The sequence below is a fragment of the Nelumbo lutea genome, chromosome 5, assembly GCF_056320005.1.
Source record: "Nelumbo lutea isolate HS-2025 chromosome 5, American lotus-T2T, whole genome shotgun sequence".
NCBI lineage: Eukaryota > Viridiplantae > Streptophyta > Magnoliopsida > Proteales > Nelumbonaceae > Nelumbo > Nelumbo lutea.
In genome coordinates this window covers 68,284,016-68,304,121 of record NC_142688.1, presented here as the reverse complement: position 1 = coordinate 68,304,121, position 20,106 = coordinate 68,284,016, and positions in this window count along the sequence as shown.

Below are 20,106 nucleotides of genomic sequence, written 5' to 3'. Positions count from 1 at the left end.
CGGTTATTAAACTCCACTCACCCACTGGCTAACAGTCGATCAAAATTAGCCGAGCAACAGCCAACCCTCGAAGGGACCAAAAAGCTCCCGAACCAAAAACTGAGCATCCTAGAGATGAGAGCTCGAAATATACTCCGACTCCACTAGTTGGAGACTGAAGATTTCAGCCAACCCTAGACCTCGATCGAGGAACCAAGAAAAAAAGAAGAGAGAGAGAGAGAGACAACACGCAAGTTCGAAATAAAAAAGTATCTTCATTAAGTTAACTATCAGTACATCATTCAAGGCTCGACATACTAAGCCATTACAAAAACAAGAAAAACAAAGAAACCCATGGCTATTCAATGCTCGGCGAGGGGATCAGTGGCCTCATCATGTCCACACCATTCTTGCCCCCGTTGACCTCCTCATTGACAAGGTTGTCTGAAGCAGGTGGGGTGTCCGAGTCATATGCCTCCCAAGTCTACGAGATCTCACTCAGCTCCAGACAGTGATGTAGTGCCCTCCTACTGAAGACGTTGAATCCAGCCTCGATGGAAGCCGAGGCATATTGATCCATCTCCTGCCGATGCTCCACCGAGGCCTTGTACTGATCCACTGCCTCCTCATCAGCCTCCTGCTTCAATCACTTCTTCTCCGTCTTCAGCTCGACAATCTCCTACTTCAAGCTATGTACCATGTTCACCTGCTCAGCCGACTGGGCCTTCAGCGTGGCTACCTCCTTCTCCAACGTGGCTGATCGCTCCCCGGCCACCCGAAGCTCGACCAACTATGCCTTCATCTATAGATACTCGGGATGCTCCTTCTCATACATCCCTCGCAAGTGTCAAAGTCGGTTAACCAGGGCAATCGCCGAACACGCGTTCTGTAAACATAAGAAGTGTTCTTATCATGAAGAAACTTAAAGTAACTAAACCACGTGAGAACTTACCTGAGCTGCTGCCCGAATGAGTGAACATTCCAAGGCACCGCTTCTGGTACTCCCAACCTCCTCGGTAATGTACGTCGTCATCATTCTATAGAGTAGCTACTTGGGAACCCTAGGGGCCTCTGGCCTGTCCCAGCTACGAAGGAAAGGTAGCTTGATGAGCCTCCTTGGGATCCACAACGATGACATCCTCATCTTCGTCTCCCCACTACCGAGCTCTTTTCTAGCAATAGGATGCCCTTTCAGAAGACCTCAGTGGAGGAACCACCTCTAGGCAGACCTACGATTGGGCACCAACCCAGTTCTGCCTTTGCCAATTCTCCCTCATTCGATGCACGATCTCCTCCTCGTTGGCCATCTCAACATTTGCATAGAGGCTGTAACACTCTCGTCCTTGGCTCCTGCAGCACAACCGAGAATGGGAGGCCCTTGGGACAATGCATGAAGAAGAAAGTCTCATTCCAATGCTTCACAAAAGAGGAGGCCCCAACCAACAGCTTGATGCTCTTCCTAGTTGAGAAGTAGTAGTAACCCTGCTGGTGAGGTTTCAGCTGAAGGAGGTAGCTCACCATGCCCAAGGTCAACTCGATGTCGTGGACCGCACAGTAGGACATAAGGCAGAACAAAAATCTAAAGGAGTTCGGCATCAACTGCACTGGCAATACTTGCTACCACCCTAGCACCCCGGCGATCCCTTCATTCAAAGGAAACTTTAGCCCGACCTCCAAACTATTCTCGTACACACATATCTCACCTGGCCAAACATCAGTTGCCGTCTCACCAAGTTGCGGACACCTCATCCTGAATTCCTCGAGGATGTCATACATAGCTTGGATCTGAGCCATATCCCCAAAAGTCAAAACACAGGGTGTGGTCCCAAAATAATGACCAACCCACCAGGAAAGCTCTACTTCTACCCAAGAGGGACCAACCTTGGCCTCCTCAACCTTGACAACCTCAAAATCCCCATCCTCAAACTCATAGCCAGAGCCATTAGAGCTCAAAGAGGAATCAAACATAGAAGAAGAATGGGGAGATGAGGAAGACATCTTACCAAACTTGAGGCCGAGGAATAAGAGCAAAGGCTGAGCAATGCCAACCACACCTCACCGAGCAATCTAGACAACTCCTCTCACAAATGGCAAAGAAGAAATGCCTGTCCACCTCTTCTTATAAACCCTAGGAGCGCAAATTCTAGCCAGATCAATGGTGGGGATCAAGTGCCACCGTGACGAAGCTTGGGAAGACCAATCGACATGATTGTCACCGCACATGCAAGGCCTCGGGAACCAAAGTGACGATCATGACAAGCAATAGTCAGGGCATTAACTGCCCTGGTTTGCCCTGTAGCACCAGTCCAACCAACGTTGCGGATGCTCGAGGTTCACCCAAGACCATCGGTCCAATCAGCCTCTCGGGTCTCCTCGGGATGCTCAGCAGCAAGCACCGACCAAGGGAGGCCGCATTATGCCTCATCCGAACACTTCACTTTTTGACTTTGGAACTACAGGAGTGGTGTTCGCATTCCAAAATTTCAAGAGCAAGTTCCTTTGTCGAAGAACAGAGAGCCCTTCCTCGGCACATCGTTGCCGAGCATCAGAGAGCTCGACACCCTCCTCGATGCAGCATGGTTGAGCATTAGAAAGGCCCAGACCTTGAAACTCGGACCCTTCCTTGGCACAGAGCCACTGAGCACCAAAGAGGCCCAATCTTCAGAGCCTAACTTGATGCCTTGACACCTTCCTCGGTGTAGCATTGCCGAGCAATAGAGAGCTCGGTACCCTCTGCGACGCAGCATGGCTGAGCATCAGAGAGGCCCAAAACTTGAAGCTCAGTGCCACTGAGCATCAAAGAAACTCAAATGAAGCTCAACCCAACACCTCGGTGCTCAAATCTAGGTTATGCACGACACCGCGCAATACCTCAGCCAAGCACCCTCCCTCCTTGGCTCTAGAACTGGGGGAGTGGTGTTCAAATTTTGAAGTTAGGATTTTGGGAGTTCTACAGCTGACGATTGAAGGACTCCTCGGCCACATTCCACATTGCTCGGATCCCAAGCACTGAGGAACACCAAATGGACTAGACGCTTAACCATGCTTCAACTTGGAAGTTTCTTAGCCAAGGAACCAAGCGGGAACACTTCATTCCTCAACTTCAGAACTGGGGGAGTGGTGTTTGGGTCATGGTTGAGCTGGTCTTGAGAGACATGTGGCCACCCATTCATTGCCCAGTCAGCCCAGCCACGTCGGCATAGCTCGGCCATGATGGCATAGCCCGGCCACGTCAGGATAGCTTGGCCGATCTATGCTACTATTGTGGCCCCCCTTCTTATCCCCTCAATCATGTCAGCTACATGTCAATGTCGATAAACACAACTACAGATAAGAGGAGAGAGGAAGACAACTCCGCTAGGGAATAGGACTCAAGCCTGAGGACCTTGGTGGAGAACCTCATCCCAATAACCCCGAAAGCCCAATCCGACCAGGACACGAATCGTCGGCTATAAAGAGGCATTCCCTACTCAGGGTAAGGGATTCCAACTTCTGATACCCATACTGTTACTCTGCTTGGACCAGCATCCTTATAGCTCAACTTGACCATCCATCACCTCCTACTGACTTGAGCGTTGAAGTGCCTACCTAGGGATAACACCTTAGGCCTCTGACTTCTCCTTTCTTGATACCAGGTCTTGAAGTACGGCCTCATCCTTGTAGCTTGGCACCACCTTGTTGTCAAGGACTATCTAGTTGCTCTCCTCAGTTCGTGCATCACCTTGGATTGAGTAACATCAAAATTTTATAATGAAACTATGTTAATAACTTTAAAATATTTATTAAAAATACAAAAAAATAATAATAGGTTTAATAATATTCATATTATTAATAATTTTATATTTTTATGAAATTCATAATGAAATTATGTAATAACAATATAAATAATACAAAAAAATTTAATAACAAAATAATATTTTAAAAGCAATAATACAAAATTATTTAAATAACAAAATATTAAAAATAGCTAAATAATCATGTAACAAAATATTTAAAATTACATAATAAATTTAAAGAAATAAAATTTAAATAACAAAAAAATTAAATATTTTACATATTATTTGAATATTTAAATAATGAAATATTTAACATAATTAAAATTTAAATAGTTAAAATAACAAAATTATGTAATAATAGTATAAATTATAATTTCATGGATTATTAAATTTAGTAAATAATTAAATTTTAAATATTTAAATAATGATATTATTTAATTAATTAAATAATATTAATAACTAAATCATTTCATATTAATAACAAAATTATGTTATAACTTAAAAAAAATTATTAAAAGCACAAAAGTAATTATAACTAACGGGGCCCCATGCGATGCATGGGATGTGGCACCTCTCCCTATCCATTGCCCCTATAGTCAAGACACTCTACCTTATCCCTGCTTCGTCCCTGGTGGCTGGGCGGGTTGGAGGCGAGTCACCCATTCCCCATTGAGGAATGGAAATCCTCAAATTTTACATATTATTTGAATATGTAAATAATGAAATATTTAACATAATTAAATTTTAAATAGTTAAAATAATGAACTTATGTAATAATAGTATAAATGATAATTTCATGAATTATTAAATTTAGTAAGTAATTAACATTTTAAAAATTCAAATAATGATATTATTTAAATAATTAAATAATATTAATAACTAAATCATATCATATTAATAACAAAATTATGTTATTAAAATCACAAAAGTAATTATAACTAACGGGGCCCCACTTGACACCGCACTTCAAATGGCCACCTGCCACCACCACTTGACACCGCCATCTCTAGTTACAAAGACGGCTCCGATAAGGAGCAGTGGTGGTTTTGTCCTAGAAGAAAGGATGACACCCGAACTGGCAGAAATAGAGATAATCATACCTGTCCTGATAGAGGCCTCGGAGTGAGTGCACGAAGTGGTTATAAAAGGCCCCCTACCCCCAACAATGAGGTATGTGAACTTTGCGCCATCTGGTCTTTACTTTGCCTTTGAGAAAATACTAACTTGATCTTCGGAGTTATCTCGCCGGGTTCCCCCTGGAGTTCCCTCATCTTCTCCATTTCAGGATCCACGTTGCTCCAGTCAGAGGCAGAATCATTGAAAGCTAAGACCGGCCGGATTGCGCTCCATCAATTGGTGCTGTCTGTGGGAATACGCTTCTAAAAGCCTCCCTCTAAATCTCTCTTACCTACCCTTCTTTCAAAAACTCCAACACCCATGGCCTCCTCCAACAATGCCGGACGTGGAATGGAAACGACCAGCACCGGAGAGCAACTCCAAGTTCCCGTGGTGTGCATTGGATAGTTCACCATCCCTCTTTCAGTGGATGGGGTCCCCAGTTTGAATGTGCCACAAGCAGTGGTGCCCCTGAACCTTCCTTCGTTGATCACCCCTCTTCCACTCCCTATTGAAACAAACTTCACTGAACCAACTACTGTCCCACTGGCAACCCACTAGAACCAGCTGGACGACCTAATGCAATGCATGCGGGCATTGCAAGCCCGAATGCAACAATTTCAGCAGCACCAACTCCAGCAACACCAGGTACTGCACCACCTCTCCCCTAAACCAGTCACTGCTCCCCCCCAGCACCCTGCTTCGAAGCCGGTTAAGGCCTCCCCTCAAGGTGGATGACCTCACCGAGGAGAAGCTTCCCAACCCCAGAACCCCCTAATAGTCAGGCCTCATCCCCAGGCCAAAAGCAAAGAAAAATCACCCCTACCTCGCAACTTGCAGGTGGGTCAAGAACCTCACCCACAAAGTCACCTCGGCGCTCCAAGCCCGAGTTCCCACTCACGGAGTACCGGTTCAGCGCCCTAGCAACAAGCCAACATTCTGGGCCCATTGAGCTCGGCAACACGGAGGCCAGCAGCGCCAGCACCAGGCCTGCTCAAAGAAGGCGCTGGAGAAATCACCGAACTGCTACCCGTGTCCTACTCGAGCTCAAAGGCAAGGAAGAGACGAGCTCGAACGAGGTAAAAACTGTCCCAATTCTCTCAGTTCCCCCCCCTTTCATCAAAACTTCTGGTAGTCCCCTTGCCTAGAGACTTCAAACTTCCATCTCTGGACAAGTGTGATGGGTCCTTTGACCCCAACGACCACGTCGATGCATTCCAGTCACAAATGCACCTCGTTAGAGCCAGTGAGTCATGCATGTGCATGGCCTTCACCACCACCTTCAGGGGGTGGCCCGCACCTGGTACCGGAACCTAGCTTCCAGGTCAATAAGAAGTTGGGCCCAATTCGTGCAGATCTTTACCACACACTTTGTTACTAGCAAGCGGTGCCCCCGAACCGAGGAAAGTATCTTCGGGGTAATCCAGAGGGAACCCAGAGGGAAGGAGAATCCATCCGGAGTTACATCAAGCGGTTCAATGAAGCATGCTTGCAGATACCACGGTTAGACCCTGTAGTACAACTCGCAACGACCAAAAGAGGGGTAACGCACAAAGAATTCAAATGGCACATGGTGGCTAGCCAGCCAGCAACCGTGACCGATTTCCTCAAGCTCGCGAACAAGTTCATGAGAACAGAGGAAGAATCACCCAAAGAACCGAAGGCGGGGTCTAAAAAAGAAAAAGAGAAGGCGAGCCCTCCAACCCAGGCGACAGAAGAAGCCAGGCCCAAGAAGCAAAGCCAAGCCAGCCATCCCGAGCTCCCTTAGCAGTTCAGACGGATTACACGTCGTTGAACACAAGGCGGACCGAGATCTTGATGATGATCAAGGACGCCCCCTACATAAAGTGGCCACCTCGCCTAAAGAGTAATCCAAACGAGAAAAATAAAAATCTATACTGTAGTTTTCATAAATATCACGGTCATAGTACCGAACAATGTAATAATCTCCGGGATGAGATAGAGGGACTCATCCGTCGCGGATACTTGAGAAATTTTGTACATAGTGACAATAATAATAAAGCAGGTCGGCAAGGGGAGCACAGAAAGGATGCCCCCGAGTCCAGCAGCAGACCGGGCGAAGCCTTGCAGCGACCTCCCCCAGAAGAGAGGTCAGTTCGGGGAACCATCCACGTGATAGTGGATGGTTCGGTAGTAGCAGGTTGCACTTTGGCAGTAGCACAAACGTTAGTTTACAAGGCGGCCCGAGAGGAGTAGAACCCTCCAAAGAGGCCGAAGACGGAAGAACCTATCTTTTTCATAGAAGACGACGTGCGAGATGTTCACTATCCCCACGATGACGTGCTCGTCATAAAGCTAAGGATCAGCAACTTTGAGGTCCGGCGCATACTTGTGGACTCAGACAGTTCAGCGGACATCCTCTTCAAATCGGCATTCGACCAACTACAGTTGCAGAGAAGCATGTTGAAGCCTGCACACACTCCTCTGGTGGGCTTCAGCAGAGAGGAAGTCAGGCCCCTGGGGAAGATAACGGTACCTGTGGAAGTCGGCACATGGCCTTGCGTGGTAAGACTCAACCACGATTTCCTGGTGGTCGCGACCCCCTCTCCATACAACACCATAATAGGGCGGCCAATTACGCATATTCTGTGGGCAGTGGTCTCCACCTACTATCTAGCAATGAAGTTCCCCACGGACTTCGGTGTGAGGGTAGCACGGGGCAACCAGCTTGAGTCCCGCAAATGCTATGTTGCCGCCCTAAAGGGAAAAACCAAGGCAGTCGACAACCTCGAACTGGAGCGGCCTGCAGAGCAAGGCGAGGAACGAGCTTTGCTCACTGAGGAAACAGTCGCGGTCCCGACCTCGGCTACAAATCCGGCACGAACGCTACAGATCGGTGCTTCCATCAAGGAGCCTCTATGAACTGAACTGGTGAGTTTCTAACTTCAAAATTTAGATATTTTTTGCATGGTCCGCGGCGGATATGCCCGGTATTGACCCTGACCTTATAACTCACAAACTCAACATTGACCCTGTAGTCAGACCCATTAGATAGAAGAAACGCAACTTAGCCCCGGTGCGCTAGAGGGTGATCAATGAAGAAGTCAAAAAGCTCCTCGTACCAGACTTCATAAGGGAAGTTCATTACCCGAGCTGGGTAGCCAACCCAGTGCTGGTGAAAAAAGCGAATGGCAAGTGGCGCATGTGCGTCGACTACACCAACCTGAACCGAGCTTGCCCAAAAGACTACTTCCCCCTGCCCCGAATTGGCTGCCTAGTGGACGCGACCTCGGGACATGAGCTGCTAAGCTTCCTGGATGCCTACTCAGGCTACAATCAAATCAAGATGGACCAGTCCGACGAGGAAAAAACCAGCTTCATAACCGAGTTTGGCCTGTACTGTTACAAGGTCATGCCCTTCGGACTAAAGAATGCTAGGGCGACCTTCCAAAGACTTGTAAATAAGCTTTTTTGGCCCTTAATTGGCACGAAAATAGAATGTTATGTAGACAACATGGTCGTCAAAACACAATTTTCACAGGAATTAATAAAAGACTTAGATTCTGTCTTCCAAATTTTGCGTCAATATAGAATGAGACAGAACCCAAACAAGTGTGTCTTCGGTGTCACCTCAGGTAAGTTTCTAGGGTACATTGTCAACCGGCGCGGTATTGAGGCCAACCCGGACAAAATAAAGGCCATCTTAGATATGAGACCACCCCGAAAAGTAAAAGAGGTTCAGAGGCTAAACGACCACATAGCCGCTCTGAGCCACTTCATGTCCAAATCAGCAGACCATTGCCTGCCTTTCTTTAAGGCAATCAAAGGCAAAGGGTTCGAATGGACCCGAGATTGCCAGCTCGTGTTCGATGAGCTAAAAACCTACCTTGCCACTATACCAACCTTAGCCAGACCCGAGGAGGGTGAAGTCTTAGAACTGTACCTCTCGACGAGCGACGAGGTGGTCAGTTCAGTACTAGTAAAGGAAGTAGATCGGACCCAGCAGCCCGTCTATTACGTTAGTAAAATTCTACAGGGAGCAGAGACGAGATACCCACAGAAAGAAAAAATAGCGTACGCACTGGTAATTTCAGCTCGAAAACTCTGCCCATATTTCCAGGCTCACACCGTCATCATCTTGACTGACAAACCTCTGAGACAAGTCTTGCTCAAGCCCGAGGTTTCTAGTCAGCTGACGAAGTGGGCCATCGAGCTCAGCAAGTACGACCTCTAGTACAAACCACGGATTGCCATTAAGGCCCAAGCCTTGGCGGATTTTATCGCCGAGTGCACATTCAACCTCAAAGTCCCTGAGCAGGTTGAGCCTAAGATCCCTAGTTCGGGTGAACCCGGAGCTCCCAAGCCAATAGAGTCTGAACCCCATGAAGTAGCAGCCAGTGTGACATCTCTCCTAGTCAGGCCAAGCACGAATTGGGATGAGGAGCCCTGGATCCTTCACGTAGATGGCTCCTCGAACCAGTAGGGCAGCGGGGCTGGAATTATCTTATGCGTCCTGGGTGGCACAAAATTGGAATACACACTACGCTTTGAGTTCGCGACATCCAACAACGAGGCAGAGTATGAAGCACTGATAGTCGGGTTGAACCTAGAACGAAAGGTAAAAGCAAAGCACATTGTCGTCTGCAGTGATTCCCAGCTCGTGGTCAACCAGGTTACGGGCGAGTACGAATCATGCTAGCTCTCCATGATCGCATACTTAGCGAAAGTAAAGGAGGCCCTGCTCAACTTTTAGTCGCACTTCATCAGGCAAATCCCGAGGTCAGAGAACACTAAGGCCAACGCTTTGTCCCGGTTAGCTAGCACGAGTCACAACACCATGAGAACCATGTACATAGAGGACCTACCTTGGCCTAGCATTCTCGGTGGGGCAGAGGAGGTCGCTCCCGTCCTTAAAGCAGAGCCGAGCTGGATTGACCCACTCGTGAGCTTCTTGCTAGATGGAACCCTCCCTACTGATCACAATGCAGCCAAGAGGGTGCAGAACAGGTATCCAAATACGTCGTAATAGACGAATGGTTGTACCGATGGTCCTACACGCTCCCCTACTTGCGTTGCTTGCAACCTGCCGAAGTCGAGCTCGTACTCCGCGACACTCATGAAGGTCTGTGCAGCGGACACCTGGGGGCAGAGCACTCGCCCAAAAAACACTTCGACAAGGATACTACTGGCCAACGATGAAGGTAGAATCCGTTGAGCTCGTTAGAAAATGCAACAGGTGTCAGAAGCACGCCAATATCCACCATCAGCCCGTTTTCGACCTCAAATACCTTGCCAGCCCATGGCCCTTTGCACAATGGGGCATTGACCTCCTGGGGCCATTCCCGCCAGCAACAGGTGGGAGAATGTTCCTAGTGGTGGTAGTAGATTACTTCATAAAGTGGATAGAAGTCGAACCTTTGGCAACAGTTACGGCCCAAAACATACAGAACTTCTTTTGGAAGAACATAGTATGTCGCTTCGGGTTACCTCGGGTACTGATCTCCAACAACGGCAAGCAGTTCGAGGATATCAAATCCAAGAATGGTGCCAGAGTATGGGGATTCGGCTGAACTTCACATCGGTTGCGCACCCGCAGGCAAACGGTCAGACAGAAGTAATGAATAGAGCCATCCTGCGCGGACTGAAAGCACGTCTAGATCGAGCTAAGGGGTTATGGGCGGAAGAGCTACCAAGTGTTTTATGGACTCACCGAACTACAGAAAAGACCACCATGGGAGAGACCCCCTTCAACCTCACCTACAGCACTGAAGCAGTAATCCCGATGGAAATCGATGTACCTACACTACGACTAGAAACATATGACGATCAAACGAACGGAGATGAGTTACGTACCAACCTTGACCTACTGGACGAGGTAAGAGACCTCGCGCACATTTGGACAGCAACCTACTAGTAGAAGGTAGCTTGGTACTACAACGCCAGAGTAAAGCAGCGAAGCTTCCGAGTCGGCGACCTGGTTCTCCATAAGATTATGGTGCCTGAACCCGGCGTGGGCAAACTTGGACCAAATTGGGAAGGGCCCTATAAAGTAAAGAGAGTTCTCGGGGGGCATACGAGCTCGAAACCTTAGAAGGCAAACAAGTACCCCGAGCATGGAACATCGTTAATTTAAGGCGATACTACCTATAAACTTCCAGGCGAAGTGGACGAAATCGCTACAAGAGCCTTAGGGCCATGATGCCGAGCCAACAAGAGGAACCTCGGCATAAGCGAGCAAAGAAAAGTCGGGCATATTATCAGTTCATCAAAATATCAATCAAAAGAATAAAGCGAAGCAGAGACTAAGTATTAAACACTGAAACAGGTCGCGCGAGTACAATAACCTGGGCAAGAAACAGATCAGGCATATTATCAGTTCAACAAAATATCAGTTCGGAAAAAAAAAAACAACACTTAATAAAAAAGATTGTCTATTCCATTGCAAGAAAAAGAAGAGTACAAAAAAAGAAATTTACAAGCCTGGAGCTACTTCTTCCCCATCAGAAGGCACTTCAACGATACCCGAAGGCCCTGCCTCGCCCTCAGAATCCGGTTCGCCATCAGCAGCATTGGCCATCTCCTGAGTTATACACGAAGTGGATATGGCACTAACATCGAGGTCAGGATACGTGTTCCGGATCATCCATCGGCTGTTTGAATCCCTTTCTGTAAAAATCCACCATCAGGAAGTCAAAACGCGGCGAGGCAATGTAGTCCTCAACGGCCTTCTTATTGGCATCTTCAATACCTTGGGAAAAGATCTGTATTTTCTCCCTGACGTCCTCCTGAAGATATTCGACTTGATGCTACAGGTCCTACCTTAGGTCCGCCATATGCTTCACAACTACCCCCATGGCCTCAGCATCCCGCTGAGACATCGCCTGCCTGGTCATACCAATGCGAGCAGCTTCTTCGGCAGTATGAGCGGCCGCCTCAGCAGCTCGGGTATTTGCCTCGGCGACACGGAAAGCCTCTTTGATAGCATGAGCGGCCGCCTTAGCAGCTTGTGCCTGTCGCGAGCTCCTCTCCACCTGGGCCGCTAAGGCGTGAATAGAAGAGTTCACCTACCAAAAGAAACAAGTAAGCGACAACAACAAGAAGGGTAGAAAACGAAGAAGGCAGATAAAATCTGACTTACCACCATAGCATGAGTTACAGCATGGCAGGCGACCTGATTCAAGATCGGTCCACGCCGCGATCTCCTCGGGGAAAGTAGCCTCCCTACTCTTCTGAAGAGTGTAGTTTGGCGACAACACGCTCCTGAACTCCCCTTGAGCTCTCGAGCTTGAGGGCCCAGCCCGCGTACGAGCGGACCCAGAGTAAGCAGGAGCACTAGAGTAGGTGGGAGCACCCGTGTGAGTGGTCTCGGCGCCCAAGGAAAGCTACCCGAAGGAATGAAATAGGTGTACCCCCTAGGCAGATTGTAAGAAATAAGTAGAGATTGGAGCCCCTTGGGCATCATGGTCGAAGGACCAAACCTATCTAGCATTCGACCTCGATGAGAGGTAGATGCCAAACTACCCGAAGCGGCTCAGCCTACGGGTTTGAGGTCATCCTCAAGTTCCACCTCAGGGTCACTAAGGCAATCAGGGGATACGACTCGATTCGTAGAACCCACATCACTCCTACGTGAAGAATCATCTGAGTTATCAAAGCTAGACATCGAGGAGAAAGGGTAGATTCAGGAAAGTACTCACCAGAAGAAAGTTTTGAAGGCCCCAGAAACTGGAACAAGCCAAAAACCTTGAAGGCAAAGTAACAAGCCTAGATGCAAACTGAAAAGCCTGGACACGAGCTCAAGAAGCAAGTCACATAAGTGACAAAACGACTAGGGTCCCCTACTATTTATAGCCACATTAACCGAGAACCAACAGTGCAGATCAAAGCCAATCCGACGGCCCGCGTTCGCGCTGGCCGCATGTCCCTTGAGACTAAGATGTGATTGGTGCACGTCTTTCTGAAACTGACAGTGTGTTGGTGCACGTCTTTTTGTAACTGACAAGTGCCAGTGCACATCTTTCTGTAACTAACGACTGCCAATGCACTTCTCCTCACCTTTGAAAACGGCAGCGGCACGCTCTTTTCAAAAATCAAAAGACCCGCTGTCACATCTCCTAGCAGTGCGCTTTTTTGAAATTTGAAATGAGTGCACGCCGCCACACCTGTCAGTATTTGGACACTCTAGAAAACCGAAGAACTCTAACAAAGCATCTCGCGCTATCAAGATTTGAAGAATGGGACAAATCCACCTACCACCTTGCAAACTCCCCGCGCCAGGGCAAGACCCTTGGCACGAGGAGTGGGGGGCAATTGATGAAGGAAGATTTGGCCCGACCCCATAGTTACATGGCACGTGCAAAGACGACAGTTTGGCACAAAAGTACGCCTAAGGTGCGAGCACTAAGGGGAGGATCTAGCAGTAGACCAAACTCCCCTACCAACAGTTCGAACTCCCTACTAGGATCCCAAACTCTCCCTTAGGCCCCAAGCCACTCAAGGGACAGAAACCCGAACTGGAATGCCTTATAGCAGTTTGGGACACACCTCGCCGAACTGGCCTGCCTTATAGCAGTTTGAGACACACCTCGCCGAACTGGCCTGCCTTATAGCAATTTAGGACACACCTCATCGAACTGGACTGCCTTGTAGCAGTTTGGGACACACCTCACCGAATTGGCCTGCCTTGTAGCAGTTCGGGACTCACCTCGTGCGAACCGGCCTGCCTTGTAGCAGCTCAGGACTCACCTCACCAACCTGGCCTGCAATATGGCAGTACATGACATACCTCCGAACTCAAGACTTCACCTCACTCACCACTCCAAGACTTCACTTCCAGGATGCCAAACCGTACCACGCCTGACACCAAGGAAGTTCGTACCCAAGGGCAGCGCACCTGACTAACTTGGGATCTGACGCTTGACGGTCGCACTTCAAATGGCCACCTGCCACCGCCACCTAACACCGCTATCTCCAGTTATAGAGACGGCTCCGACAAGGAGCAGTGACGGTTCTATCCTAGCAGAAAGGATGACACCCAAATTGGTAGAAACATAGATAATCATACCCGACCTGACAGAGGCCTCGGAGCAAGTGCGCGAAGTGGTTATAAAAGGCCCCCTACCCCCAACAACGAGGTATATGAACTTTGCGCCATCTGGTCTTTACTTTACCTTTGAGAAAATACTAACTTGAGCTTCAGAGTTATCTCACCGGGTTCCCCCCGGAGTTCCCTCATCTTCTTTGTTTCAGGATCCCCATTGCTCCAGTCAGAGGCAGAATCATTGACAGCTAAGACCGGCCAGATTGCGCTCCATCACCTAGGATTATAATAATATGAGGGAAAACTTAGAGATATTTTAAAAGTCAATATCAATTCTACTAATATCTTACTAATTTACCATCGAGTTTGGGGAATTATATGCAAACTCCATCCTTGACTTGGAGCAAAAATAATTTTCCCATCCCCATCCTATCTCTTCCCCATCACTATTTAAGATTTGAGAAAACTTTCCCCATTCAAGGTGGGGCAGAGTATTATTTGTGCTTTATATACTATTTTTTTAATAGTTATTTTATGTTTTATATACTATTTTTAAATAAAATTTAAATATTTTCAATATAAAAAATTGAATACTAAATAATATTTTCAACATTATTTAAAAACAAAAAACATAGTAAATAACAAAATTCTGTAGTAACTTTACTAAGAATATAAAATATAAATAAATGAAAAAATAAATATTATTGAAATAGTGGAAGTAGATTAAATAACTAAGAGGTATTCAAGATTTTTATTAGTTATTTATTGTATTTTCATTCTAAAGATATTGTCAACAATTACACATTTTTGCTATAAATTTTCAATAATTTTTGGAGATTAAACTATTGTTATTTGTTAGAGATTAGTCTATTAATTTAGCTGAAATTAGGAGTGTTCACTAGGCAGTTCAGTTTGGTTGGAGATTGTTTGGCGAGCCAAATTGATTTGGTTAGGTTAGGGGGTTGGTCACTTGAAAACGACCAACCATTAGTTAATTAATAAATGTTCAAATTTTTAATGTTTAGTGTAATTTACATTAATCATTTTAATTTAATAAATTTTCATTAAATCTTTACAATAATTATTTATTTATAAAAGATATTACTAATTGGCGTAATTTACTAATTTCTTTAAAATCAATAATTATAGTTAACAATTATCAAATAATTTAGAGGAACTCTTCAATTAATAATCCATAGTTTTTTAAATAAATAATAATTAAAAATGGGAAATTAATCTACGTAAAATATATTCTCCAAAACTATTTAAATAATAGTCCATTATTATTGTTCAACTAAATAATTATGAAAAAAAATGGAAAATTAAATTAGAAAATTAATCTATTAGAAATTGTTTCATATTTATTTAAATAACAGTCCAATATTATTATTTTAATAAATAATTATGAAATAATTTAGGAAAATTATTAAATCTATCCACACCGGTCTAGACAACTTGGTTGACTTCAACCACTTTTGGTTTTACATTAATTAACAAAAAATGATTTACTTTTAATTAAAATTAATGTATTTAACCATAATTACATTAATTTAGTATAATTACATGACATTGATTAATAGTAAATAATTTAGGCTTAAAAGTAAATAGCTTACATTATTTCACATTAATTTATTGTTATTATAAATAACTAATTTACTGTACTTTTTGCTAATCAACCACAATTTCAATAATTTTTGGAAATTATCATAAAATATTGTAGTATATTGTAGGGAAGACAATTTTCCCGATAAACTTAGGTCCCTACCCTGCCACTAAAAATAAAAAAAATCATTTCTAGCGACAGCTTATGAGGTACTAAATAGAAGTTACTGCTAAAATTATTGGTCTTTAGCGACAGTCAATTAAAACTATCGCTAAAGAAAGATAAAGCAACTGTTGTTGGCATCTCTTCCTCTTCTCATTTCATACCACTGGATCCGATCATAGGTAAATCTGTGTGTGTGTGTTTCGGTGGTTGTTTTTAGTGTATTTAAATTGGTAGATAAAGAATTGTAGGATGATGTTATGCTTTGAGTTTTTTTTAATTGGTAGATAATGGCAATGTCTTTTATTACGACAACTGCTAAATTCTTTATGTTTCATTGAATAAATCCATTATATGCTTCTTCTTTTTCCCCAGTTGAATTTATGGAAGTGAATCCATCTTCCATTTAGATTTTGCATTTGGTTGCTATCAAAGTTTTTTTTTTTTTTTAATAATTGTGGTTGCTTTCAAAGATTATAACTCTTGTTATTCTGCTATATCTTTAGGTTTGGATATAGAAGAACACTTTAAAGCCAGTTCCTGGTAAGTTATGACAATATTGCTTTTGGTATTCTGAATGGTTTTAAGTTTTAACAATTATAGAGTAAGTTAAGTTTTACTAAGTAGTTTTCTTCTCCTTGTTTTGAAGCTTTGATTCTATTTTCTTTTTGACGGAGGGCAAAAAGGGACCCAATTTGGTAGCCATTACAGATCCAAATTTTGTCAGTTTTGATTTATGTGGATGGTCAAATGATCTTCCTATAAGATGGCATAGGGATCAGGTTAGAAACTTTTTTTTTTTTTTTTTTTTGATAGGAAATGGTAACTTTCGTTGTTGAATTTAAATAAAATTAGAAACTTAGAGTTCAAATCAGCCCCCATAACGTCTCACAGCACATCTTCGTCGTTTATTGGGAACATCTTCCGATAATAATATTAGGAATGATGATATCATCATCGGGAAATATTCCCAATACACGGCAAGAATATGCTATGGGACGTTGTGGGAGGCAGTCTTATGGGGGGCTGATTCGGTCTCAGAAGCTTATTGTGATTGTTTTCATTTCATTTGTGGAATTTTGCCTACTGCTATACTTTCTTAACATTCATTATAAACTGCTTAGGTATGTAAGTTTACCATTTTCTTGATTATGTGATTATTTCTGTTATCCTCCGGCTGGTTCGTTTCACTATTCAACACCCACTGTATCCATTGAATTACTTTTTTACTGATCACTATTCCTTTTTTACGTTATTAGTTGTTTAGTTTATTAAGCACATTCTTTTTATGTAAATTCTATTTCTGTATTTTATTTACTTAAACTATTTATTTTCATTATAAATACTTAAAAGGGCAGCCCAGTGCATGATTCTCCAGCCAATGCTGTGTCTCAGGGTCTGGGGAGGGACAGATGTCCACAACCTTACCTTTGTAGAGACATAGAGAGGCTGTTTCCAAGATTTGAACCTTGGTCACCCAAGCCATATGTTTAATTAGGATTAGGAATGGCAATGGGGCGGGGATGGGGAGCCCCCGCTAACGGAGACTAGGTTATCCCCATTCTCATCCCCACGGGGATCTCCATTCCCCTTGATTCTTTATAATGCTAACCATTTTGTTTTTGTTTTTTTATTTTATTTAAATAAAAATAAAAATAAAATAATTAACATTTACAATCATATTAAAAAATATTCAAACATATTCAAGCATATTTTTAAAAATATTAATATATAGATTTATATTTACATATTTACATATATAATGCATGCATATATATATATATATATATATATATATATATATATATTAGTGGGGATCCCACGAAGCGGGGATCGGGGTCCCTGCAGGGGGGGAGTGCTCTCCCAGTCCCCGCTCCATTCCTGCTAACTGGGATAAAAATTTCTCCATCCCTGTCCCTGTGGGGGAAAATCATCCCCATACTTGGCCCATTTGGGGCGGATCTCCACAGGGATCGGGAAAATGGGGAAAATTGCCATCTCTAATTAGGATATGTTATCATTTAAATTGATACATTAGAAAATTAAAATCTCTCTCTCTCTCTCTCTCTGTGGCTCCCTGTCTACGTAGCAGTCTACTAACAGACAAGTATGGAGGAAAAAATAAATTGAAATATTTTAGTTAAAACTTAGGCTATGTTTGGTTAAAATTTTGCTCCAAAGAAAAAATGAAAATAAAACGATTCTGTGATTAAGCTAAATCCCCTTTTTAAAGTGATTTTTACAACCACAAAATTAGAATGGATGGCCCAAAAGAGCAGCCCAATATGCCTATCTTTGTTGTTCTCCAAATCTGGGTAACAGAGAAAAGGAAAACGGGTAAAATCTAGATTTTGAAATCACTGTTCAAAAACAAGGGATTTCCAAATCATCTGGCCCAGAGTAAAATCAAAAAGCTAATCCAGAAATCATCAGTGTGTAGTCTGCTCTTCTTTCCTCATTTGTTTCCACGGACGAAATGCTAGGAAATTACATTTTCCAATAGCAAAGTTGTCAATTTGACAACTTACAGGCCAACTTTAGGCTAAATCAGATCTAGATTCGCCTGATCCAACCCATTGTCCCCCCATTCAATTCGCACCTATTGTTTCTCACTTATCTAAAGAGAAATTTGGAAAGGTAAACAATAAGAAGGAATGAAGTATAGCTCAAATATTTTACCAAAAAATATTAACATTACTCGAGAAGGGTCAGGTTAGGGTGGAGAAGAAAGCTGAAGAATCTGAAACTAAACACTGTTAACCCAATAGATGGTCTTAGTCTCTTAGACTCATCAAAGGTGGGGATGGGACAGTAGGGAGAAAACTAAGGGTCCGTTTGGTTCGAGGGAATAGGAGCCTAGAATTGGAATTCCCATTGTTTGGTTTACGGGATCCGACTCTCCCCCACGGAATGTGACTCCCATTCCGGTAATTGAGCTTTATTTTTTATTTTTGACAAAAAACACCCCTTCGTTTCAACCCCTAATCGACCAAAACTGTTGTATGAGGAACTCCTTTTGTCCTTCAACCTTCATACTAACCGTTACCGCCAATCTCATCTCTAGCAAGGTAAGACCACCGCTGACCATCCTTCTTCTTGTCCTCCTCCTCCTCCCCCTTCTTCTTCTTCCAAATCAATCGGCCCTCTTCTTACTCCTCCTCCTCCTCCTCCTAATATGGTGGTTCGTTTTACAGATCCACCCCTATTTTGATGATCAATCGGCCCTCTGTTTGTTTTACAATTTGCCTCTTGTTTTGGTGAGACATAACTTGCTCTGTAATTTCTTTTGTTAAAGTTGCATAATTAGATAACTATTAGACATTTTACGTTTCTGCATGGTTAAACACAGTAAAGATTTCACGTCACAACATCTACATCTAATTAGTTCATCATCAACGTTGGTAGCAACAACTACATCAACAATTATCTTATCCCCATTATCAGCAACAAACAACTACCCAAAAAAAAGAAAATCATATCGGTTTACAATTATAAGTAGTATTTGGTATTTGGGTTTTGATAGGGTCACCTTACCTAATAGTTCTAATCCGGTTTTTACATAGAATTGATAAGAGGAAAGAAAAGAGTTTTGTCATATACATTTGATTTTACTCATTTGTCAAACCGTCATCCATAAGAGCGATTATAAGTGATTGGATTTGTTGAGTCTAAGCCAAGTTTCAATTCATAGTTAGAGATAAAGTGAATGAGAAAGCAATGATCCAATGGTGGGAAAGAGTTCAAACAATTTCATTACCTTTGAATACATTTATAGATTGAGTGAATAGAAAAGAATAAGAAAATAAAGAGAGAATCTCTGGTTACATTATGTTATTTTAGAGACAAGTGATCACTTAGGTGGCATTTGATAGATCTGAAATTTCAGATCTAAAAAGTTAAAAAAGATTTTTTTTTTGTCTGAAATTTAAAAAGAAACATAGGCGCTTTTCTACCTTTTAGAGGCTCTGAATTCATAAGTTTGTTTGTGTTGGATCAACCTTTTACCATCTGAAATTCATTGATTTTACTATTTTACCCTTAGAACAAACTATTTGGAAATGTTGAGTTCAATTTGCATTATCTAAAAAAAAATTCAACCTCAAAATAATATTGAAACAATACACATAAAAAATAATAAATTAATAATTAAAAATTACTAATTAATAAATGAAACAATTAAAAATAAAAAAATTTAATGACTATAAAAATATTAAAATAATTAATAATTTACACAAATAAAAATTAAACTAATTTTTAAAAATAATGAAATAATTAAAAATTAATAAATAACACAAGTAAGATTAATAAGAAATAAATAATGTTTAATAAAAAATATTAAAATAATTATTAATTAATAACAATAGTAATGATGATGATGATGATGATGATAATAATAATAATAATAATAATAATAATAATAATAATAATAATAATAATAATTAATAATAATAATAATAATAATTAATAAT